At 39.8% G+C, this 26,962-nt stretch overlaps 1 pseudogene; it reads left to right on the forward strand.

Moving 5' to 3' along the window:
- On the forward strand, window positions 1-26,962 carry LOC149223313 (phenylacetaldehyde reductase pseudogene; annotated as a pseudogene).

Here is a 26,962-nt window from a genome sequence, read left to right on the forward strand (position 1 = left end):
ATGTGCAATGATTTGCTATCTGTGATCAGGGATTTCAGAAAGGATATCTGCGCAGGTCGAATTCTGGCAGTTGAGCGAGGTGTAGTGCCTGCGCAGGGAATTTCGCCATCATCCAACTTCTTATCTGATTTTTCAAAACCTGTTTTAGATCGATTTGTAGAGGATGCGTGGGGGTTTATGCCTGTATTCATCTTCTTTTCTAATTTTTCAAATTTCAGCGAGTGTTTTTTGTTTTTGCATTCTTCTGTTTTGATTGATTTTAGGGATGCGCAAGAGTCTATTCTGGACCAAAGTGCTGGTTCAATGAGATTTGGTAGGTTTAGGTGCAGCTTAAGGGCTTTTTGGCTTAATAGATTGAGTTCCGAGCGAATTTGGTTGATTTCTGAGCGAATGAGGGACAGGCTGGCTTTGTTGAAAATGTGGAAGTTTCTGAAGTTTTTAAGACAGTGTTTTATGGAGGCAAATGGAGGGATAATGGAGGCGTCTCTGCAACGTTTGAGAAAGGTGAGGTCTGACTTCTTCTTTGCAATTTTTACCCTGTATTGTTCCAGCAAACGAACTTCTTGTAATTTCTCCCTTCCGTACAGGTCGAAAATTATGGATTTGAGACTTCTGCGATTTGTATTTTGTGTGGTTGTATCTTCCGGATTCATCGCATCTGTTGTTTTTAGTGCATCGACGTTTCGAACCAGCCTCTGTGGTTCATCATCAGGATGAGAATTATGGGAGATAATGCCTACAAACTCAATCTACCCCCATACATGTGCATTTACTTTGTGGTGAATGTGGAACATATCAAGCTCTATAAGATTTCCATGTTGGATCAAGAAAATAATCAAGTCCTACCTGCCATAGAGGACTTAGCTCTAGATGCCCAGGCATAGTTGACAAAGGATATAATTTAGCAAAAGATATTTATAACTATAAAACATGGGCAACATGACCTTTGGTAGATTGGGTTGAAAGGACAACTTCCAAGGAAATCAAAATGATACTCCAGTGAGAAAGTAGAGGAGAACTATCCTCACCTCATTTAGTAAAAGCTTACAAGGACCAAAATCCTCCCAAAATTGGGAGGTATGACCTAGATTAGACAATTGTATAATTTTTCATCCATCTCGGTGTTTTTAGAGTAGAAAAATGAGAGAAATTAGCTTGTGGGGCCATTTTTACCGGTGGGTCCCAGTTTGGAGAATTAGGGTATGAAATATTATGGGGCCATTTTGTGGCATTAAATGATGTTTTCTTGGGTTCAAACTCTCTTGCATAAGTGTGGGATCTCATGATGCTATTGTACACTCAGATTCGTTTCCAACAGTGTAAGAATCATGTTAATCAAAGTTTAGATGCAAAATTTAGGTCTCTCATAAGTTGATGTATTGTTATTAACCACCATGCTTTGAGAGGATGCGACATAAGCCTTTGTTGCACATGCAAAAGGATCTAGCCACTTGTGGAATATGAAGAATACTCTTGAAGGGTCATAGTTGTAACTCTAGTTGAGAGTTGAAGGAGTGAAACCTAACCCCTAGTTGGCTATTGGGCTTTGTTATAAATGACCCACTAGGATAAAAGGGGTTCCATTAGATTATATTGCATCTCGTTCTAGAGCAGAGTAGAGCAACTAGGAGTGTGACTTAAAGAGCACAAGAAAAGAGATTAGTGTTCTGTAGCAATATAAAAGGTCACAAATCCCAAGGAGCTCCATGGAATGCCTTATCCTTTGTACTAATATTATGTCCATTTTGTAGAAAAAGAGAGCATAGTAGCCTCACCTTCCATATGGGTTTCCTATCGTAAGGGTTTTTGAGAGCATATATTTGTGTTTTCTATGGTTGGTGTGTGATTGTATTTATTTTTCTCTATTTTTCACATTTTATCTATTTCATGTAGAAGAAGAAATTTAGTAATTAACAAAGTCAGAATCTAAAGGAATTTAACCCTCCTAATGTAGATTTCAGTTCATTTTATCATATTTGTAATGACGAACTATCCATCGGAATATCCATGGTAGTCTATATATCACCACTTTCATCCAATTGGTCTTGTTTTGAATAGAGGGTCCACTAACTTCAATGTCCCATTATTGATGAGCACATTATACTCCTTTTGGATTGCTTCTTTCCACTCATCTTTAGAAACAACTTCTTCAAAGGAAGTTGGCTCAAAATTAGTAGATAAATTTAATTCACAATCATATGAAACTTCCATATCATCTACATCACTTGAATTAGAATACTCTACATCACCTCAATCCTATCTAGTGGAACCTCTAGTCATTGTCTTTCCAACCTCATCAGGATGAACACTTTCAAGTGTTTTGATGAGCCACTTTGGTGGACCTTTATGAGATCCTATAGGTTGCTCCATTGATTAAGATGGTGTTGCATCAAGATTCAACCTTCCAATCCTCTCAATCACATAATTCAAACGACCTTCCTGATATGATGAAGTGGTCATAAATTCATCAGGGGGAGATGATGGTTCCGAAGGAGATTTTGGAGATTGATCCATGATAGGGATCCCCCTTTCAATATATGGAATCTCATCATCAAATTTCATGAAATTCCTTTATATGAGTGAATATATCCAGATAATCAAGTTTTCGCCCAATAATTTTGTCAGACTTGAAAGATTAAAGAAAATTTTTGTCTTTGGAAATAATAAACTTCTTATTTACCCCATCATATAGACGATATGCCTTGGTGGTATTTGAGTACCCAAAGAAGATGCACTCTTAAGTCCTTGCATCAAGCTTGTTTCTTTTCTCCTTAGGAATCAAGGTATAGCAGGTGGAACTAAAGACCTTGAGATGTCTCATTGAAGGAATGTGACCATACCACATTTCATAAGGAATCTTATTTTAAGAGCATGATATGGACACTTGTTTTTTAACATATAGTACACATGGAACTACAACATCCAAAACATCAACTTTACATTTAAAAAAATAATCATGGAACAAATCATGTTCAAGATAGCCGTGTTCATTCTTTAGCTACACCATTTTTTTTAAGGATTATATGGAACGATGGTTTGATGTTGAATCCAATGTTGCTGAAGATAGTTTCAAATTCATTAGATGTACATTCTCCTCCATTATTAGTCTGAAGAGATCCTGTCGGGCAGATAAATCATTCTTGCAGACAAGACCGATCTCCCTAGTAGCTATGGATATCTAGCGAGAAGCAAACCAAACAAATTCTATCTTTCTCTAAATATTGTGATTTATAAATAAAGGCCAATAGATGTTTTAGACCCTACCTCAAGTCCTGTGCTAGTTTGTGGAAGCTAAGCTCCGTTCGTCCAAATGAGCTCCCTTTTAAAGAACCTGCAAACACAAACAGGCACACATCAAATAACACCTGCATAGCCAATATAATAAACCATATTTATCATGATGATCAAGGAATTCATGAAATAAACCATAGAAGACAATTTATTGAGAAAAATTACACCTGCATAGCCAATATAATAAACCATATTTATCATGATGATCAAGAAATTCATGAAATAAACCATAGAAGACAATTTATTGAGAAAAATGAATCTGATTGTATTAACTTTAAACAAAGAAGAACTTTACAACCTTGGTGCCTTGATGCTATACAAGCTCCTCCTGGGGCCCAACAAGAATCTTCTCTACTTTAACAAGTTTCACTCTCTTCCCAAAGAAGCCAAAAGGTATGTGATCTCTCCTCTCAAGCTCAATTAGGAAGTCTAAATTCCAACAGCATTTACCCTCAAAAAATTCAGCTTTCAACCTCCCTAGCAACCAGCCCAATGGCTCATTTTATAGTGCTGAGGAAGGAAGTTACGAGGTCCACCTTCAAAGGGATAGAGTCCTCCTTCAAAGGGATAAGCTCCTCTCATCAAGGGGTTAGCTCCTTTAGTTATGGGATGCATGAACCACCTAGGAGCGAACTTGCCACCTCAAGGTTCCTTCTAGAAGCGTCCATAATTAATCCAAAGTGAGTTTTTAATAATAAACTTGCACCTTTTTGACTTTTACAGGGCTCGACACCCATTCCTTTAGAGACAGAGCGGGCAGGTCCGCAGGTAACATGACCAAGGGGTGCGGGACCGCAGGTAATGCTAAGAGAAAGTGTGGAACTAGAGTTTTAGAGATTTTCAAAGGCTTTCTCTCATTTTTAAGGCTTTGACCTGAAGAGATGAGTTTTGAGACTTGCAAAGGAGGACAATATGAGTGGTGATAGGCTCACACTGACTGCAGAAAGTCATGGTGACAATATTTTGTGTAACAGATCCAATAAGTTATTGTGCTTCATTTTGAATTCACACATGAAAGTTTTTAACATTTCCAAATGCTTGTGATTTATCTATTAACAAGTACACCCAACACATCCTAGTGTAATCATCAATAAATGACGTGATGTTTTTTTTTTCCATTAGCAAATGGAATAGTCATGGGGCCACACAAATAAAAATGTATTAGTACAATTCTCTACATGCTCTAGAAGTGGAATCATGGAAGGGTTGTTTTCTATGCTTTCCAAGGATACAAGCATCACATTGCTTTAGTTCCCTAGGAATAATAGGCAAACTAGAAACGTCATTATTTTATAGTAAATGAAGGTTGTCATAATTAATATTTCCAAATATAGCATGCTAAAGAAGAGTAAATGGCAATGTGCCTTCATTATGATGAGAGAGACATGCAAATTTTGTTCATGAGCATATGTCCCTTTCATCTTTAGTAGCTTTCATCCTCCACCCTAGTCATGACAACCATGTTGTTAGAAGCTTGCTTTATTTCTACTTTGCTAATAAAGATATGAATGGAGTGGCCTTTCTATCAATTGTGCACAAGGGACAATATATTCCTTCTTAGCTCTTGAAGATAGAGTGCATTATGTAGAAGAAAATTAGGGAATCCAAACAGTTTAAACCTAATAGTACCAAATCCTGAGGGTTTGAGACTTGATTTATTGAATAATATACTATGTCATCGAAATATTCAAAGAAATATCTTTGTAAGGTCGTGTGGCATGTTGCACCTGTGTCAAGTTGCCATGCATCTCTCCAAGAAGTAGATTAAGTATGAAACAAATCTTTATTTATTCCAACATTTCAATGGGAAAAATGTAATGAGTAAATTCAGGGGCTTCACCTTTCACTAGATTTGGTGTTTTGCCTCTATTTTCTTTCTACTCGGTTTGTATCTAATCTTCTCCCATGGGATTCTGCATGTCGATGCATCATGTCCATTTCCATTACAAAAAACATAATGAAGATCAACTTTCTCTCCTTTGTTGTGTCTACCCCCACTGCATCTAAATCTTTTTCTCCCATGTCTTCTTTTATTTCTTTCTCCTCTAAAAGAATCATGTGATTTCTTCTTCCCTTACTGAGCAAGGCACACACTTTGTTCAGTGGGTTGAGTTGTCTTCTTATTTTTTCCAAAGGCTTTCTCACATTCTGCAACTTTCGCCACCTTAGAGTCAATTGTCATGAATTCATTTGACCACTAGCTTGTAGGGACTGAAGATAGTGAGAGTATGTAGAGTAGAGGGCTCTGATGAAGGCTATGAGAAGAAGATATATATTTGTTCTAGTGGCGTCAATGTTGTGCATGATTGTTTTGATTTTTGAGGCTAAAACCATGGGGCCTTCATCCTTCAATGCAAGGTTAAAGAGCTTTATCAATTATTGTATGAGTTCCAATACTAAGTGAGAGTCATTAAATTCATTCAACTTCTTTAAAGCACCATAAGAATCATCGATTGAGATAATATGGCATCTCACCTCCTCACTTACAATTGTGGTATTCTCCAATAGTATTTCATCCTCCACTCCATTCATGACAACTATGTTGTTGGAAGTCTTCCTTATTTCTACTTTGTCAACAAATATATGAATGAAGTGGCATTACCATCATATGTGCATAAGGGATGAAAAATTCCTTCGTGGCTTGGTCATGTTGCATGTTTCACCTGTGTCAAACAATCACCCATCCCTCTAAGAAGCAAATGAATTATGAAATGAATCTTCAATTAATCCAATATTAAAATGGGAAAAATGTCATGTACAAATTTAGGTGTTTTACCTTTTAATGGATCTAGTGTTTTTCCTTTGTATTATTTTTTATCTTGTTCGTCTTTCATCTTATCCTAGGGGATTCTACATGTTGATGCATCATGTCCATTTATACCACAATAAATGCAATTAATATCAAATCTCTCCTTGGTTGTGTCTTCCCCACCCCCCCAACCTTTGAAGATCTTTCTTCCATAGGAATATGAAATTGAGTAGTTCATCACTCTTTGCACCTCAGTAGGGAGAGACGATCACTCTTTTCACCCTTGCAGGCAACAATGAACTTCTGTTGTCGCTGCTACAACACCCTCAAAAATTTCACTACATTTAAATTTTGGAGCCTACTTCACTGTCGTATCTAGTGTCGCTTTGGTCGTCAAGTGTCGTTTCAAGTCATTCTATATGTTTCAAGTGTTCTTGATCATCCTTATGTGTCCTCACATTGATTAGAACATATTTAGTGTATATCATGGTCATTGTACCTTTATTGTTGTAAAATGACACTTTTGGGTCATCGTCGCACACACATTGTTTATTTTACTTGGAGAATGTATGTAAAGTGGCGTTTTGATGTCTATTTATCATTGTTCAAGTTTGTCTAAGTTTTATTGATGAGTTGGTATGTGTTGGATTCTATGTATAAACTCATCGTGTTCACCCCTAGTCCTATCCTCCAAACTTAGACAAATTTTGGTTGAAAAGTGAACCCATTAAGGCAAGGGGTGGATGAGCACACTCTTAAGCCTTGATCGGGAATCCTTCGTTGTTCGGGAATGCACCTTGTGCCCTCCAAGAGTGCATAATGCACTTCTAATGCCATCTTTCCCCTTCCTTGTTCTGAACTGCGCCCTTCAAAAACCAAGTATTCCTTTGAGCACACTCCTTCGAATTGAAGAAGCATGCCCTCGTTGAGTGCATGAGCACACCCTGAAGAACCGAAGCTCAACTCCTTCAGACTTTAGCAATGCACCTCATGCCCTCCTAGCCCTTTGAGCACATGAGCGCACTCTGAGGCCTTGAAGTTTCATCCTTCACCCTTTGACAATGTGCCATGCACCCTCCTTTGCCTTCTTAAGCACATGGGTGCACCTTGAATCCCTGAAGCCTCTCCCTTCAACCTTCAACTTTGCGCCATGCACCCTCCTTGTCTCCCTTGAGTGGACAACATACCTAGGAACCCTAAAGCCTCATGCTTTATCCTTCAAATATGCACCTTGTGCCCTCCCTTGAGTGTCTCTCTCTCTTGAGTGCATAAGCACATCCCAAAGACTTGAAGCTTTGAACTTCTAGCCCTTCAGCCTTTCGAAGTGCGCCCTTGTGCCCAGAGGGTCTCCTTTCTCCTTCCAAGTGCATCGGTAAGGCATGAACAAAAAAATTGCATGAAACATGTTAGAATAGGTGATTTTCAAGTTGATGGTTACTTGTCATGAGTGATTGCAGTTATAGGTATTTTAGGAACATCATGGCCAACATGCATGAACAAGATTAGGAAAAAAATGAAAACAAAGGAAGAATTAAAAGAATAAGAACACATTGAAGTCTTGATTATCGAAGTACCCTGAAGTCTACATAAGTTTAAAGACCCTTTGGAGGGTGATGAGAACAATGGTTGGAAGTTGCATTCAGAACGAAGACATGAGTGGCAGCCATGTCACCCATCGAGGAAAGTCCATGCCATCAGTCAATATGAGTCCAAGTCATCAGAGATAGTGACTTGTCATGTCTCATCATGTGATGATGTGGAAATTATGATGTAATCATGTAATAATTTTGAAAACAAATAAGTGGAAGTCTAAGAGTCATATATGGACAAAAGAGCCATAAAAGTCCAAAATACATGTAATACCAAGAGTCATATGTAATTCCAAAAGTCATTTGGAAGTCCAAAGGTTGTAGAAGTCCAAATGTCAATAGGAGTTGGAAAGTAAAGAGTCATGAGGATGTGAAAGGTCATGCCTCAAGTTAGAAAAGGATCTTCATTACTCATGCAAAGGAATTGTAACACTAGCTTCCCCCACAAGGCATTAGAGAGATATAGTTAGTACTTTTGGGGAGCAAGTAGTGGCTCTAACACTCCACTATTAGAGCTAGTGATGTTCATTGTACTTATGTATCTTGGAACTTTTGCTTAAATACTTGAAGCCTTTTGGCCAGAATATTTTCATACATGGATTGTGTATTTTTTAAGACTACTCTTTGAATATTTATGATTCATGTTTTCTTTCACATGTACTGAAGTAATTTAATTATTTCAATGACTTTGGTGCTTAACTTATTGGAAATGTGTTGTAATTACTGTAATGATTGTTGCATCTATGTGAACTTTTTCGCTTGATGTTAGATGAGCCTTTATCGTTTATGTGTGTCCCCATTAGGGTAGTACTATTACTTCTCTCTTAGAGGATTGCTTTATTTCCCCTTTTGTAGTGAAAGAACCTTGATACATTTGCAATCGAACATTCACAAGGCACACTCTCTTGCTAATTCAAAAGCACATGTGCACTTCTCTCTCGTGCACGACAACCAGGTCGTATTCCAGATAAGACTCCTACACCAAACTATGTGAGGTCTAGTTGGGACCTCACGTCGGGGAGATCCCCTATATGTTTGTTTTATCTAGCACCGTCAAAATTCTGGCGCTAGAAGGAGGGAAGCCATTTTTTATGGCTAATAATTCCACACATCCTAATCATTCATCTTCTGGACATGGTAGCAATATTCTGAGCACCATTCCAACTCCTATTCTCGAAGTAGGAGCGTCTTCTCAACCTGGTTTGGAGTTGGCTTATGAGATGCCTACAAACAACTCTGATTGATTTGACCTATAATCTATCAATTCGCAAAAGCTATCAGTTTATTCCCTGTCACTCACAATATCCCGCATCATCCTAAGAAGAAATAAACAACTTGTACTGGTGTACTACTTGCATTAATGGAAGATTTGGTTTTTGTCACTCTTAAAGAGTTAATAGAATCCTCAAAAGACATAGTTCAACAAGATCCACTTACACCCATTAATGAAGGGTATGAGGAGGACATTCTTCTTTTTGACGAAGAACATCCGAGAACTTATTTTGAGTTCAACGACAATTTAGACGGTGAAGGAGAAGGCTCCTTAGATTCTGAAAAGGAGGAGGAACCAAGAGACGAAGACATGGCTGACTAGGACTTGGATTTGAAGGCCCAAGGGTCTCTTGCCCTTTCGGATAAACTTCATAAAATTCCCATACATCCATAAAAGCTATTATCAAAATTTGATCCAAACAAGAAGACAAAGGCATAAGATCACATTGACAATTTCTACATGCATCTATAGATGTTAGAGGTATCATACAATGATGTTCCTTGTAGGATTTTTCCTTTTACATTAGAAGGTAGAGAAGCAACATGCTACCATAGTTTGCCTATTAATTCAATCCATAACTGGAAGGATTTTAGGAAGTTGTTTTTGGAGAAATTTGTTGATGATAAGACTCCTACCATATTATTGAAAGAGCTCCGGAATAATAAGATGGAGGAAATGGAGAAAGTAAAAGACTTCAATACAAAATTCAATCTCATATTGAATGAGTTTCCCCCAGGCGCACAACCTCATGTTTCAATCACTATTGATTATTATACAGCTACCTTGCCCACCAACCTTTCCTCATTGTTTAAAAGAGTTGCAAAGGAGACATGCTCTAAACTTTTGCAGAAGCAATCATCTTGGAGAAATAATTGCGTGCTATTGGAGTTATTAATGTTGATGATGAATCTAAAGACTCCAAGGAGACTGGTAGGAAGTCTCAACCTTCTTCAAGTAAGGCAAAGGAAAAGGATTCATCAAATATTGAAAGCTTGAACATAACATTAAAAGCACTTACCAATGAAGTTTCATAATTAAGAAGAAGGTCAAGCAAGACTTCTACTAGTATAAATCCACCAAGTATTTTCCATTATGGAGGAATAACAAAAACAAAAACAATCAACCCACTAAATATGCCCAGAGTTCGAATGTTGTGTTGATTATTAAAGTATTACTCTTGCTATTGCTCTTTCCACCAAGAATATCATTAAGAGAAGACATGCCCACAGTGGAACCACAACAAGAATTCTCCACTAGTAGATGAGTAGTCTGGGTAAACGAAAGAAATAGAAGAACCGACAGTGGTTGAAGAAAGTATGAGTATTGGACACGCAGTCAATTCTTTTGATTGTATCCCTACTGCTGATAAGAAGAGTGTTGAAGCACCACCTCAAAGCGATCCCATACCCTAAAAGATAGAATGGTCGATATAAATTAAGGATCTACGGGCCAATTTTTGAATAGGAGGTGACAAGACAAAAATTGAAGGAACAACTATTAAGAAGAATCTCACTACTAGTTATTCCTACTCAAAATACACAAAGTAAGTCTAGAGATGCAATTGCTTCTAAGAGCACTTTCTCCAGTAAAAAAAATAAGTCCATCACTCTGGAAGTGTCAGACAAATCTACTCCTCCAAATACTTCGGCACTGCCTACTAAAACTGAAACAATTGATTATAACATAGTTGAAGATTTGAAGAGATCTCATGCTAATATTTCCATCTTTGAGCTTGCGAAGATAGCAGGCTAGCATGAACTACTTTTCCAAGCCTTTTCACAACCTTCGCCAGGTGACAAAGCTTCTTACTCTCAAAAGGTGTCTAGTAAGTCTTCTGGTTCCCTTGAATCTGTGGTTAATGCTGTAACATTAGATGCTAACACTCTTTGCCCTTCATTTTTATTAAGTTTTGAAATTTTTAATTACAATGTCCATAATTGTTTAGTCGATTCCGGTGCATCTGTAAATGTAATGCCATTATATGTTGCTAAGAAAATAAATGCTAAATGGGAAAAAACTGATGCACAAATCATTCAGCTGGACAAATCTCTAGTCCAAGCTATTTGTGAACTCAAGAATGTTCTTATTCGATTATCATCTGATCACCGAGTTCACCAATGTATAAATATTGTAATTGTGGACATCGCTAAAGCCTATGGCATACTTCTGACTAGATATTGGTCTAGTAAATTACAAGGGTATTTTGCTACAAATTGGTCACATTTATGGCTTCCATATAAGGGCAGAAATAACCAGATTTGAGTGGAAAGTGAATCATACATGAAATACACCGTGACACCACTTGAGGGCCATAATGAACCTATTGCCTTTCCAGATTTAATATTTGGAAATTGGAAGCAGTTTAGTGGCTAATAATATTTGGACTTTATAATTCGACGGTTCAAAGATGCACGATGGCTCTAGTGTTGGTTACATACTTATAGAACCATGTAATAATAAGCATATCCTATCATACCATTTTGAGTTCAAGTGTACAAATAATACTACCGAATATGAAGCGCTCGTACTTAGACTGAAGAAAGCCATTGATATGAAGGTAGAGTTTCTCAAGGTAATTTGTGACTTAGAGGTGGTCACTCATTAGGTATGGGATACTATCCACTATGTTTCACCGAATCTTAAAAACTAACAGCAGGAGGTATGTTGATTAAGTAATTATTTTAAAGATTTTAATATTATTTTTGTTCCTAGGATTATAAATGCTACAACAGATGCATTAGAAAATGCAACTGCTAGGATGTCGCCATTGAGAAATGGTTTTTCTATTGAAATTATATATAAACCATTTGTGCCTAATAATGTCACTAATTTCCACATTTTCAATGACTATTAACATATACTGCATTTTATGGCTAATGCAGACATGTTCAAGGATGTTTGCATAAAAGCGGATGAGCACGATAAGTCTTTGCAGGAGGCATCTAATGCGATGAAAGGTAACACTGTGCTTAAAAGTGTGGTTTCCCTTGAAAAATTTTATGACCTGCAAAACTGATTCAGAGGACCAACCAATACCAAGATTCAGAGCTCAAAGTTATCATTCGAACAAGTCAATCTAGGAACTCAAGAAGATCAAAAGTATGCAAACCTCAGTACATGTTGTTCTCTGCAAGAACGACATGCGTTCATCCACTTATTCAAACAATACCATGATGTTTTTGCATGGACATACGACAACTTAAAGACATATGATACTCATATTATCCAACATGTCATTCCATCAAAGAAGGGATAAAACATTTTCAACATAAACTAAGGAAACTTCATCCAATGCAGGAGCCCCTAATCCAAAAAGAGATGAGGAAACTGTTGGATGCTCAGATAATTTTAAAAGTCAGACATTCCACTCGAGTTTTGAATTTGGTCCCACGTAGAAAGAAGTTTAGTGAGATAAAGTTATGCATCAATTTTCATAATCTCAAATGGGCATCTGATAAAGATAATTACCAAGTGCCATCCATGGAACAAATCCTCCAAACAATATCTGGGTTTGAGATGTTCTCGCTACTAGATGGTTTTTCTGGTTACAATCAAGTGATAGTGGTGGAACCAGATCATTTGAAAACCACCTTCAGGACCAAATGGGGAGCATTCGCTTTTAAGAAAATTCCATTCGGGGTTATCAACGTTGGTGCTACATTTAAAAGAGTGATGGACATCACTTTCCTTGCCCTGATTGGTCAGAGTCTAGTTGTTTATTTGGATGATCTTACTATGTTTTCCAAAAGAAGATTAGATCATGTATGTCATTTGAAACAAATATTTTAGCGGTGTCATAAATATGGGATTTCTCTCAATCCCAAGAAAAGCATATTTAGTGTGTCAGAAAGGAATCTCTTAGGGCACATCATTGCAAAGAGTTGAATTAAATTTGATCCCGAGAGGGTCAAAGCTATTACTCATATCCCATTCCTGGTGAACAAGAAGGCTATGCAATCTTTCTTAGGGAATATTGATTTGTTGTGAAAGTTCATCTCTGATTATGCTCAGATAGTTAAGCCTCTTCAAGAGATGATTACAAAAGATGCAACTTGTAAATGGGACAAGGGGGAAAAGGATGCTTTCTCTCAAATTAAATAGGCTATCGCTGATGCATTTACATTATTCAATCCTTATTATGGCAAAGATTTCCTTCTTTATACCTTTGCTTAAGATTTGTTTATTGAAATTGTGTTGACTCAAAAGGATACTGAAGGAAATGAACGACCTATCTCTTTCATGAGTGTTAGCTTGTAGGGGTCAGAATTAAATTATCCTGCCATCAACAAACAAGCATATGTTGTTTATAAGGCAGTCAAATACTTCAGGCCCTATCTTTTAAAAGCTCACACGATCATTTTTGTGCCTCATCTAGCGGTAAGAACACTCTTTGTGCAGTAGGAGCTAGGTGAGAAGAGGGAAAATTGGATGACCTGCTTACAAGAATATGATATGGAGTTTAAAACAATTCATACCATTAAGGGTCATGGCCTTTGTTAGTTAGTGGTCGAAGCAAAGATGCTCCCAAGCAAGATCATTCAGGTTGGGAGCAGGAAATAGAGATGTATAATGTTGAACATGTTCCCCAAACCACATCTACAGTGCCATGGTATTCCGATATCTGACAAGTTATAGAGAACGACACCTTTCCCACGCATCTATTGAACAAAAAAAATAGGGAAACTTGCTTAAAAGCTTGTTCGAACAAGGTCCCCTAGGGCCAATTTTGGGGCAAAAAGCCCAAGTTTTGTTGTATAAAATGAAAAGTCTTTGCAAGTTGTGGTCACGGAGCGCATAGATAGTAAAGTGTCATAATGGGTTTTACCCTTCTTTTATGTAAGTTGTGTAAGATTTTATAGATCTACCCATGGTCCGCGGACCATGGGATTGTATAAGTAGGAGAGTCTTAAAGAGTCTGAGGCAAGTAAGTGATGATGAAGATGAATGTAATGGGTAAGAAGAAAAAAGAGCGAAGAAGTCTTAGAGTAAAAGAGAGGCTCTACAGCTGTGTGCATAGAGGCTTAGAGTAGAGTCCGCAGTTGAGTGTGCAGACCCCTGCAGTTGAGTGCGCAGGGAAGTCTTGAGTCTGTAAGCAGAACTGAAGTATTAATAGAGAAATTAATCCAGAAATTATGGTGTTCATCTATTTCTTTCTGTTAGGAATGAATGCGCTATTATGTTATGATGAATGATGGGTTTATGAAATAATACTGTATTGATGCACGACTTTACATGATTTATATTGTTATATGAACGCAAGTAATAGTAATTGTTTACGCGAAGAATATCCTATTTCATGTTAAAATTATCGAACATTTAAGCCGATTTGGGTAAATACAGAATTAGGAGTAATGGCAGAGGCACGTAAGTGGTTGACTCACTTGTTTGGGGTCCGTGAAAGACAGTCGTAGACCTTCGCGAAGGTATAGGGGTTGGTTAAGGGAAGCTATATTGGTAAGCCTTAAAGGCTTATTGATTTGCGCGAAGGCAGGTTTAGGGCATAAAACGACATCACGCTCATCTCTGGGTGCAGAAACTTGGTTCCAGCATCCCCCCATACTGCTTCACGTGAGATTTCAGTCCGCACTCCGCGGGTTGATGCCGAAAGCGCCAATAGTGTAGGGATTTGTTTAGCAAAATTAACTCTGAACTTGGGTCAAGACCCACTAAACCAACAAATGGTTCCGTTGTCGAGACTGAGATCTGCATAAAGAGATGTGTGATGTCACATCACTGGAATCCAACTAAGAAGGAAATTGAGGAGTGGTTGGATAGAAATATCCACGAATTCACGGTGCAAGAAAACAGAAATCCACGATTGACAAAAGAACAGTGGTTGGACAGGTATCTGTACACAGAGATACACAAAATTTTCTTCTGTTCCTTCCCGATTGAGCTATACAAGTGGATCGCTAAATTGGCAGACGGCTAGGGAAGGTGGAGGCTTGACGGTCCAATAGTGTGGACCCCTGAGCTAGTGCGGAGATTGGAAGCCTCTGAAGACAAGATCGTGCACGCTGTCAATCACTGGATTGATTGCATCATAGGAGGATATGTGATAGAATTCACAGTTGATACCTCAGTTAGTTACAACAAAGCAGAGCAACGCTTCTTCAAGGGACCGTGAGGTAAGTATTTAAGATCTTTGAATACTTGGATTAAAATGCTCTTGTGTGAAAAGTGGGTTATGCCATTACCTTGATGTTTGGAGCTACACGAAGTGGAAAGTTATTCAAGGATAGAGGGAGAACAGAGCCTGAATATAGCCCGCTGATTGAGCCTCCTCTGAGTGATGATGAAGGAGCAGTACAGGCTTTACCGCAGAGCGCTATCCAGTTAATACGACAAGGGTTCCCACGAATACCTCCTCCACCCACACCACCTACGCCTTCACCTCCAGAGCATACATCTTCACCCAGACCGCCACCACCTTCGCCACCGTTCAATATGTCAAATACAATGAAGTTGCCTGTTTTCAAGGGGCTTTTGAAATGAGGACCCGAACCAGTTTTGGTTTGTTGTGAAAGCCGTATGGACAACCCAAAATATTACAGATGATCATATGAAGAAAGCACAGTTGGTTACTGCTCTACAAGATCGCGCGTTGACATGGTACATTAAGTACTGCATTGATAACTCGATGGCTTCATTAGTGGACACTCAGACTGCGCTGAATAAGGAATTCAGTAGTCCCAAATCTGAATCGCAATCAATATTTGGATCTAAGGAAATCATGATGAGGCCTGGTGAAACACCCTAGGAGTTGGATCAGAGATTGAAATTCTAGATCCACCTAGCTAACATGAATCTTACGTATGGACAACACCGTGAATGGTTTGTAGCTTCGCTCTTGCCTCACCTAAGGGTTGCTTTATCACAACGAAAGATTGGGACCCAAGCAGAAGCCCTGGAAATTGTGATGAGACTGCATGAGACACCGATTCAAGATGCTGCTTTAGGAGTTCAATAGATTCATGCGAGGTTGCAGAATCTTTGCCTTGAGTTTCAAAGCCCTAAAAAAGATAGAGCGGCTCGACCAGAGGTGTCGCGAAGAAGTTTGGTGTCTGAAATGTAAGAGTCAGGGGCGTGATAAAGATCATTGCCCTGTCTTTGCGAATTATGTTGCAGGAGGTGGGCCAATGCCTCTGAGGCCGAAAGCTCAAGCAGGGCCAAGTGCAGGGCCTGCGTAGTGGTGTGCTATCTATTAGGTAGCTGGAAAACATGTAACATACAATTGTCACTTGCTGTAGAAATTTGTGTAGACACTACAACATCTCTTCTACAACTTCTGTAAATTGGTGGGTCACGATGAGCGTAATTGCTGTAACTATGAGTTGATGATGGAAAGAACGCCCTCCGAATCAAGGCGCTGGAGGAGCGCGTGGAGGATATCAGGGGCGTGGACGAGGCCGAGGCGGAGGAGGACCTGGTAAATGTCGAGGAGAAGTCATTTGTTACAATTGTGGAGTGCCACGACACTACACACGAGAGTGTACAAGATCGACACGCCTGTCATGCCGATACTATACTCAATTTGATCACGCTATAGAAGACTACTCTATATTGATAGCTAAGATGCAGGAGAAGAGGGCGCAGCCTCAATAGCCTACCCAGAACCTGCAAATGATGAGGGTTGAACCTCGCAAAGAGGATCCTAATGTGAATATCGTGTTGCTGAGTGGAATGACGACTGGCAAGGATAAAGGAAAACAACCTAAAGAAAGTGGATGGGTCCATAAGGCTTCAAAAAAAGAGGTTGGTTTTGACTTGGAGCATGTGAAAGAACATTCATGGAAGCAAAGAAAAGCTTCGCTAAGGCCTCTACCTCAGGAAGTCAAGATAAGTTGTCTGAAGAAATGGACCCCTCCATGCTTACTATGTTCTTGGAGACATGTATGAAGCTGCTATGTGATAGAAAGGCTGTGAAAGGATTACAAGAGTTGATAAATAAATGTGTCGGTAAAGAATATGCTCCTGAAGGACCTCGCGTAGTCAGAAAAATTGGTAAGAATAAGACAAGAACTAGGCGTGAGATGAGGCTCATTGTACAAATAAGGGAGTATGAAATGGATTAAGTTATTCTAGATTTGGGGTCAGATGCGAACATATTGCCTAAACAGACATAGGAAAGAACGGGAAGACCTGTGTTGCAGTGGTCTCCGATTCAATTGAGGATGGCAAATCAACAGAAGATTATCCCCATGGGAAGATTGCAGGGTGTGACAATAGATATTGAAGGTGTGAGTGCGTTGGCTGATTTCAAAGTGATAGAGATTGTTGATGACAACAATCCCTACCCTGCGCTCCTGGGGATTGATTAGGCTATTGATATGAATGGGGTGATCAATTTGAAGAAGAGGATGATGTCGTTTGAAAGGAAGTCACTCTGTGTAGTAGTACCTTTGGACCCTGTAGAAGGTCCACGCTATACTGAACTGATCCACGATTACGAAAGTGACGATGATTTGGACTAGATCTACAAAATAACGGCGCGAGACCAAGATTGGGTGCATCCGACAGCAAATGGACGCATTGCATGGGGCCATAAATGTACCTGTACATCAGATTAGATGAGGAGTTGGAACACTGGTAGAATAGGTTGCATGAAGTATCTATGCTGCGTTGTAACATGATGACTAAATCGTTGCGCTGTGTATCATCGAAGGTAAGAAGTTTTCCTTATTATGATGGTCTAACTGATGTAGATAAATTTTTGGATGCATTTGAAAGGAAGGTGCTTGAGAAGCATCGGTTCCAAGAACTGGATTTTGCACTGCGTGCTACACCCGCAAGGTTGTGGGGTGTTATCACTTAAGAAAAAATATTTTAAATTCTGAACATCAATTTTTTAAATTTGTCAAGGGGTTGGTGTCAGTTTTGGGTCTAGTCTTTTCATCTTATTTTAGAGTCTAAAGAGTTTGAATAAGAGTCTTGTTGGTATGTCAAAAGGGGTCAATTCTCTGCTTTAGTCTATCATTGGTCTCATATCTCACATGAATATCATATGTCGAAACTCGTTTCAAAGTTCTTATGCGCAGAAACCCTGTCTAGGTGATTTCGTAGCGCAAAACCCAGATTTTGAACTAGTTGCGCTACGAAATCGGAGATTCGTTATAATCCATAGCAAATTTCACCCAGCTGTCATATTTATCAAAATCCGTTATCTTTCTACATCGCCAGTTGTTACACTAAAAAATGTCACCATGACTATTTGCAGTTAGTATGGCTCCATCCACTGTCATACTATCCTCCTTGGCAAGTCTCATGCCTCTGCTCTCCATGTCAAACTTCAAGAAAGAGAGAAAAGTCATTTAAAGTCAAATTATCTCTGGTACGCAGTTTCTCTTAGCCTTACCTGCGGGTACGCAACTCAAGTTCACAACACCTGCGTACTTGTACGCTATGTATGTAAAGGGGTGGGTGCGTACTCCTGTAAAGGTCAAAAGGCGCAAGTTTCACTCCAAAAAAGTTACTTGTGGTCATTTGGGGCAAGTACTCCAAATGGATTGTTATCCTGCAGGAGTTCGATTTGGAGTTCGAGGAGTCCAAGTCTAAGAAATCCTTAGTTTTTGCGGAATTGATGTGTGACTTCCCGCGTGCTGACACGGAAACTGTGGCAGAGGAACCCATTGCGGACGAATCTCTGTTTCTTATCAGCACTTTAGATCCATGGTATGGGGATATAATCGTCTATCTCCAAACCCAATCCTTTCGGCCCGAAGCTTCAAAGTCGGAACGCCGGAAAATTCGATTCCAGTCCCAACAATACAGAATTATTGGAGATACTCTTTATCGTCGTGGGGCGGACATGGTTTTTCGTCGTTGCTTAACTCATGAAGAGGCAGAAATGGTTTTGAATGACTGTCATTCTGGAGCGTGTGGTGGTCATATGTCTGGGTATGCCACAACTCAGAAGGTGTTGCGTGCTGGCTATTTTTGGTCGTCCATGTTTAAAGATTGTATCATTGCGGTCCGAAAATGCCACAACTGTCAAGTGTTTGATCGCAAGATGCGCGCACCACCTGCTCCACTCCACCCTATAATTGTCGTTGGTCCTTTTGCTAAATGGGGGATCGATTTTATTACTTGTAACCCTCACTCGGCCGGGGGGCATGCGTATATCATCCTTGCGGTTGATTATTTTACTAAATGGGCCGAGGCGATGCCTACATTCGAGGCAAGCGGCAAAACAACAACGATTTTCGTATTCAATCATATTATTGCTAGATTTGGTGTCCCACAAGTGATCATCACTGACCATGGGCGCCATTTTCGAAACATTATGATGACAGAACTTACAAGCCAGCTTGGTTTACGCCATGATAGTTCTACTCCTTATTATCCTTAAGCAAACGGTTTGGTTGAATCTATAAACAAAGTTCTAGTTATCATGATCTGACGAATCATTGGTATTCATTGGTCGAATTGGCACAACATGTTATTTTCAGCGCTTTGGGCATATCGAACCTCAGTAAAAACATCAACAGGGTTCACTCCTTTCCAACTAGTTTATGGTTTGAAAGCAGTGTTGCCCATTGAATGCAAAATCCCATCACTTCAAATGGCTATCGAATTACTTCCAGCTACTTCCGAAGAGGAGAAGCGTCTGTTATACTTAGCTAAATTAGACAAGACTCGACGTGATGCTGCTTTGGCAATCGAGACTCACGCAAAAAGGATGAAAGCTCAGTATGATCGTAACGTGACCCCTCGTAATTTTTCGGAAGGAGACCTAGTGCTATTATATGATCAAGCTAACGATAAATTAGGTGCTGGAAAATTCGTTCCCATGTGGCATGGGCCCTACATTGTCAAGCGAAAGCTGGCAAAAGGGGCCTATGAGCTGGTAGATTTTGATGGGGACTCTTTGGGTAAGCCCATAAATGGACTTTACCTAAAGAGGTATTATGCTTAAATGGTGGGTATGGAGATTTAGTTAATTCTAGTTAGGTTAAATTTTCTTTCTAGCTGGTATGTTTGCTTAGTTTAGGCTGTGTGCTTAGTTTAAAGAGTGTTTTTTTGTCGTTATTATGGCTTATCTTGGTTTTACTCTTGATATTGCAGATGTCGACGCCTCTCCAAACGTACATTGGATTTGCTGATGGTGCTTGTCATAGTACACGGAATATCTCTTCCGCAGCTTGGGTTATCTATTCGCCCTCTGACGAGTTAGTTTCTATGCATGGGGTGAGCCTCGGTCAAACAACAAACAACATTGCAGAATACAGTGCAGTGATTGAATTATTATCTGAATCTATTTCATTTGGGATTCGGAGTTTGATAGTGAGGTTAGATTCTGAACTCGTTGTATTACAGCTTAATAGAGTCTATGCCATTAGAAATCCAGTGTTATTAAGATTGTTTTTTAGGGTGTGTCTCTTGGAACGTGAATTTGATTACATTGAATATCAGCATATTCCAAGGTCTTTAAATACATTAGCAGATGCAATGGCGTCTCGAATGTTAAATAGACATTTGTAACAATCATAAATGTAAATTTATAAACATTTCATCACATATGTTTAACAAAATAAGCCGGTAATAATGATATATATAGATAGGAGTGTGTCAAAAATATACATCGTCTTCGATCATAGGTTGAAAAACACCTTATGATCGGCAAAAATGATAAGTACAAAAAACCAAAAATGTCATATGTGTCTACAAAAGTGACTAGCCAATCATTGGTGGTGCTCTCTATACGAGACCACTGCCCGCGCTACCCTACACAGGAACCTCCTGAAAGGTCCTGGGACTGCGACCACGTAGCGCTGAAGTCAGATAGGAATGTCATCTATAGTGGTCTCTGGTATATCCGCCGTCAGACGCTCTAGATCCTGTTCCAGCTCGGCTAAGGTCTCTGCGGCCGCATCCTGTGGGGCCGGTGCTGGTACAGCTGGTACTCTCCTCTCAAAAGCCCCGAGGTTGGCCGGACGCTGCGGACCCACATCTGCATTTTGAAAATTTGTGCTGTCAGTTTTGAGACGATATATTAAAAAGAAAAAAAAATAGATAATTTAAAAACTTGTGAAAAATGAAATACCTCTGTCGTCCCATTGTTCTCCCTGTGGAAGAACCATGTCCAGATCATTGCGAAAATCCATTCCGGCGTACAGAAAATCCTGAATCGCAAAGACCTGGCCCTCCAGCCAGTGAAAGTAACCATCAGGAAATCGAACAACTACTGCTCCCTCATCAGGATGCCGGGCCATTACCGCAACCCATCTCGTCAACTTAGGCTCCCGAGGAGCCCCAACTGGAACTGTAAGATGCTGGGGGATCAACATTGGAACTCTCTCTAGGGCAAAGCTCACAACTAAAGGCCCGTATCCAAAGGTCTTCAGTTGTCCTCTCTTTGCCCTGGTTAGTTGGCCCTTCATATTGGCCAACACAGCATCGCACCAGTTGAAAATGGTGCCTTGGAAGCAATCTATAGCCATCCGCATTTGGGAACCAGTGGCTATGTGCAAAGCGGCAGCGCCGCAAAGTCTGGTAACTGTAAAGGCAATTACCATGAGTTCAGGTCGGGATATGTATTTGATTTCTATCCCCTTCTCCTGGTTTTGATTGTTGCACCACTCTAGCCGGAGACTAGCAAGGGATTGGCCACCCGGCCTAGTCCCGAATAGAGAGAGTTGCTCGCCCCTGTTAGGCAAGCCAGTGAGAAAGTATATGTCGAAGGACATTATCTCGAGCTGGTTTTCTCCGATGTAAAAACATTGATCCTGAACATTCCACCTTTCAACCAGCCACTCTAAGAATGGCACCTGGGCCCTCATGCCAGGTATGGCCCAGTACTTGTAGAGACCGCATGCCTTTAACGCATCAATAGAAGGTTGATGACCTATTGCGGCCAAATCAACGTCTTCGTGTTCTCTTTCACGCCAATCTAGCATGGTGAGTGTCCTACACACCAAAAAACAATGATTAGAATTCATTAAACAAAATTTGGTTGGTTAAAATTGGGGTTTGGGGTTTCAAAATCCGCGTTTCATGGGGTACGCACCCCGCGTTCAGAGAACAGAGCGGCGGTACGTAGCTGTTCTGAAGGCGGGCTGCGTACCCCGACCTTTTTCCCATGTACGAAAAAGTCGGGGTACGCACGTCGCCCAGGGGCACCTGCGTCCCCCGAGAAACGAATTTTAAAACCCTAAACCCTCCAAAAAATCAAACTAAAACTTGAAATGAAATTCTAAACGGATGAAATTGAAGAGGAGGATGTTGTGAAATACCTGAAAGAGACGGCGCTCGATTCTGACGGTCGGATTCTCCGCAAAGTCCACGGGAAGTTTTCTTGTCAAAAGCCCTTTTCTCAACCTCAACAGTAAAATGGTAAAAATGACATGGTAAAAAGTCTTTTTATAGGTTTTTTGGATGAATGAATGCTAAGTTTGTTTATTTTTCACCATGAAAGGACATTTTTCAATGTATTTTTACCCATCTTAAACAGGTATGAGTAATGTGTCGTTTTTGTGCAGGACAAAAAGACTTTAGAGTAAAATCATCATTTTTCACGAACCAAAACATCAGAGTCATCTTTTAAGCTCTTTTCTGACTCCTAAAACATGAAAAGATTGCCGAGCGTTTCTTTTACACTCGTTAAAACGGAATTAAAATACGGTCCCCTTATAGCTCTTTTCTGACCGTAAAAACAGGAAAAGATTGCCGGGTTTTTGTCGTTTCAAAATCGATACGGAAATAAAACGACGTGTCCTTGATCGCTTTTTACTTTTCAGGTCAGAGACACTAATCATGAAAGTACTCCTTGGTCGCGAGATCAAGCAGTTCTCTCAGGTATTATTTTATACTTTTTCGGGCTTGGGAGACACAAATTTACGAAAATGTTCACCTTGGAGTCTTCTTTAGTTTTTTCAGACTCTCTAAAAATGAAAAACGCCAAGTTTCTCCTATACTGGACTCGTTAAAATTTCACAGTAGAGGACCTGTTCAATTACAAACAGGAACGGACCACTCCTTCTTAGGGTTTGAATCTAAACTAAGTTGGACTCATCCGAAGGATGAGCTTATAATCAAGCATATGTTATCCTCCTCAAGCTTGTAAAAAATAAAGAGGTACTTGCCAGAAATGGTGGGGGAAAAGAGAGAAGAATGAACCGATTTGTTATCCTTTGTTACAAAAGAACCTTATCACCGCTCTTGAACACGACACTTTTCATTCACCTGGGTTGGGAAATCCTTTGCCTTAAAAGTTGATCAAACCACTTTGAAAGTCTTCAATCGTTTCCGGGTATTAACTTTGGGTCAATCGTCACCAAGCCATCTGTCGTGTCGTTATGTGTTCAAGAGGTCTCTGCAAATAAACCATTCATATGCAAAATACTTGTCATCCATTTGACCATCCCTGAGTCAGTCCTTACAGCAACATTTCTTCAACTTGAACAATGATTTCGTGTTGTGGGCTTGCCTGCAACGAGTCGCTTTCTATCGACATCAGCATATTATCTAGAAAGATGACTTAGAAATCGTCAGTACCTTGAAGTCTGCATGCATCAATGGCAGGTTTCTCGCCTTTGACGACAGTTTACATCATTGACTTTCGATCGAAGGATTCCGTGACATGTTCGACATCAACCCATTCATTCACATTTCATGGATTGTACTGGGTACTTTGAGAACCATTGACATCACTGGTGGTCTCTCTCACACTTGTTAACGATTTACATCATTGACTGGTAATCAAGTGGTTTCTACCATGCTCAACATCAACTCATTTATTCGCATGGATAGAATCGTACCAATTCGGGAAGTAGAAATGAAGACCCTGGATCTAGTTTCCACCATCCAGGCTGCGAGGAGTTTTGTATTCATTATGTAGTAGACTAATCATAAACAGATGGCTGCGTCCATACTGTGTCTACAAAAGTCTATGATTGTGATGTACTGCAAAATCATTCTTGTATCAGAGCAGTAGTTAGATTGTTAGTTAAAGTTTTCAATCTGAGTATGGGAATGCCTACCTCAGCGATGATATCATCTTATATATGTATTTTGTGTTGAATATTTGTAGGTTCTGACCAGGTCCTCCGCAAGATACTCCTTGAAATGATAAAGTACTTCACCCTTCCTAGATCATAAAAACCCTAATCTACTACAGGCTTCGCACTTTAGGGGGCAATCCGTTACACTAAAAAATGTCACCATGACTATTTGCAGTTAGTATGGCTCCATCCACTGTCATACTATCCTCCTTGGCAAGTCTCATGCCTCTACTCTCCATGTCAAACTTCAAGAAAGAGAGAAAAGTCATTTAAAGTCAAATTATCTCTGGTATGCAGTTTCTCTTAGCCTTACCTGCGGGTACGCAACTCAAGTTCACAACACCTGCGTACTTGTACGCTCTGTATGTAAAGGGGTGGGTGCGTACTCCTGTAAAGGTCAAAAGGCGCAAGTTTCACTCCAAAAAAGTTACTTGTGGTCATTTCTAGAGTCTTCTAGAAGCATGTTTGACGTGTATGAAGCGCCTCCAGATGGTTCATGTATCCCTACCAAAGAGGAACTTATCCCATCAATAGGGGAGCTATCCCATCCAAAGAGGGGATTATCCCATTGATGGTGGGCCTGAATAACTTCCTCTAGAGCACTATAAATACAGGCATTGGGCCAAAGGGAGGGGAGGTTGAAAGCTGAACATTCCTAAGGGTAGATGCTGCTGGAATTAGGACTTCCTTGTAGAAGCTTGTGAGGAGAGATTACCATCTTTACTTGTTTCCATTGGGAGGTGGGTGAGCTGATCAGAGTAAGGGAGAACTCTTGTGGACCCTGGGAGGAGCTTGCACAACACCAAGGCTCAGGTTGTAATTGTTCCTTTTGTTACCTTTTAGTACAAATTAGTCCATTCTTCTCAACAATTTGTTATTAATGAGTTGTTTCGTATACTTCTTGGTCTATATGTTAAATATGTTTTGTTTTATGTGATATTCAGGTGCTATTTAATCATTTTATTGTTGGTGAATGCAGGTTTCGAAGTGAAGGAGGAGCTCATCTGGATCAACGGAGCTGGACTACTGCAACAGCGTTGGATTACAGGTAGGATCTAAACACTTGATTTCTCATATTGTAAAAGCATATTTAGGGAAGGATTGCTCTTATTTGTCTTGTTTGTCATTAGAAAGTCTTAGGCTTTCTAGGAAGGTCGGTTGTGTCTGCACTAACGACTCTTTCCGCGTGACACTAGTTATCAGCTCATACACTTTGCCTGTCAATTCAACCACTTATCCTCATCATTAGGTCATTAGGTGTCTTGGTACACACAGGTTGCAAGTTTCGAAAAGGAGCCGAGTGTTCACAGTCATGATGATCTTTGGGTTCATACAGGGGAAGCAAATTAATAGGTTTTCAATTTAAATTCTTTGAAGATCAAGCGAGGCAGCTTTCCTCATATATTTGTGAAGTCAAACTACACTATAGAGACTGTGGAGACAGAGCGGATTTCTATTGATCATGTTGCAGACCTAAAATCCTCAGATGGAGGCTCAGCTGCTACTCAATTGGCTGCACATCTAATCGAAATTCACAGTGCCATAAAAATGCTTAATAGTCGTATTAGAGTTCGTTATCATTTCTTGTCAGCAATGCAAAGAGGTGAAATTCCATACGAAAAATCTTTGCTTCGATAAATTTCCAGTCTTCTAAGAAGATTGCCTGCCATAGAATCCCCAAAGTTTCAAGATGATTTTCTAATGGAATATAACGATACACTGTTGATGGCTTACCTAGCTATGATCCCAAATTGTTCCAATACCATGAATGAACTTGTCGATAAGTTCAACACAGCTTTTGATAAACAAAGCAGAAGAGGAGGGCGAACTACTTTCCTCTAATTCTTGGTCTTAATTTATGATTTCTAGACTGAATTGAGTTGGTTTACATCTCATTCAATACCTGATGCTTTTCTTCTGCTAGCTGATCACAGATTTCATTTGGGAAGAAGTGTATGTTTATTCTGGGTGGTTTTATCTTATTGCACTACAGTTTTGTCTAAAGGTTGCTCAACAAAGAAACTGTATGTGTGACCGGAGCTAGTGGATTCATCGGGTCATGGGTTGTTCGTTTGCTGCTAGAACGAGGTTACTCTGTGCGGGGAATTGTTCAAGATCTCGGAAATGAGAAGGAGACTAGGCACTTAGAGGCCATGGAAGGAGCCAAGGAGAGACTGGAATTGTTTCAAATAGACCTGTTGGATTATGGTTCTATCGAGACTGCCATTAATGGGTCTGTTGGTGTTTTCCATTTAGCGTCTCCTTGTATTGTCGAAGAAGTCAAGAACCCACAAGCCCAACTTTTGGATCCTGTAGTTAAGGGTAGCATGCATGTCTTGCAAGCAACGCAGAAAGCCAATGTGAAACGTCTAGTGTTGAACTCTCTGTAATTATTCCCAGTCCGAACTGGCCTGCAGATTTACCGAAGGATGAGAACTGTTGTACTGATCTTGATTATTGCAAAGAAAATAGGATTTGGTATCCTGCATAAAAAACACTCGCTGAAAAAGCAGCTTGGGATTTTTCCAAAGAGACTGGTTTGGATGTGGTTGTTATCAATCCAGGAACTGTGATGGGACATATTCTGCCTCTGGCCATTAATGATAGTATGGCCATGTTTCTTCAGCTTCTTCAAGGTGGCACAGAAGGATATCAGAATTTTTACATGGGCTGTGTACATGTAAAAGATGTTGCGGAAGGACATATATTACTATATGAAACCCCATCAGCATCAGGAAGGCACCTTTGCATTGAAGCAACAAACAAATGGAGTGACTTTGCTGAGATGGTGGCAAAACTATACCCTGAATATAAAATACACAGGTTCACTGAAGTGACACAACCTGGTTTGTAACGAGTTCAGAATCCTCCAAAGAAATTTGTTGACCTGGGCCTCGTTTATACACCCATGGAGCAAGTAATTAAAGACTCAGTTTCTAGTTTAAAAGAAAGAAATGGTCCAAGAAAAGTTTGGCTTGGCACAAACAGCAGTGCGACAACTAGAAATCTACACAACCGCTGTTTTGCTTGCAACTTTACATCCCCCAGATCCACCTCGTAG

The sequence above is a fragment of the Pinus tabuliformis genome, chromosome Q, assembly GCF_031772625.1.
Source record: "Pinus tabuliformis cultivar Carrire ecotype Pingquan chromosome Q, CPIR1, whole genome shotgun sequence".
Lineage (NCBI taxonomy): Eukaryota > Viridiplantae > Streptophyta > Pinopsida > Pinales > Pinaceae > Pinus > Pinus tabuliformis.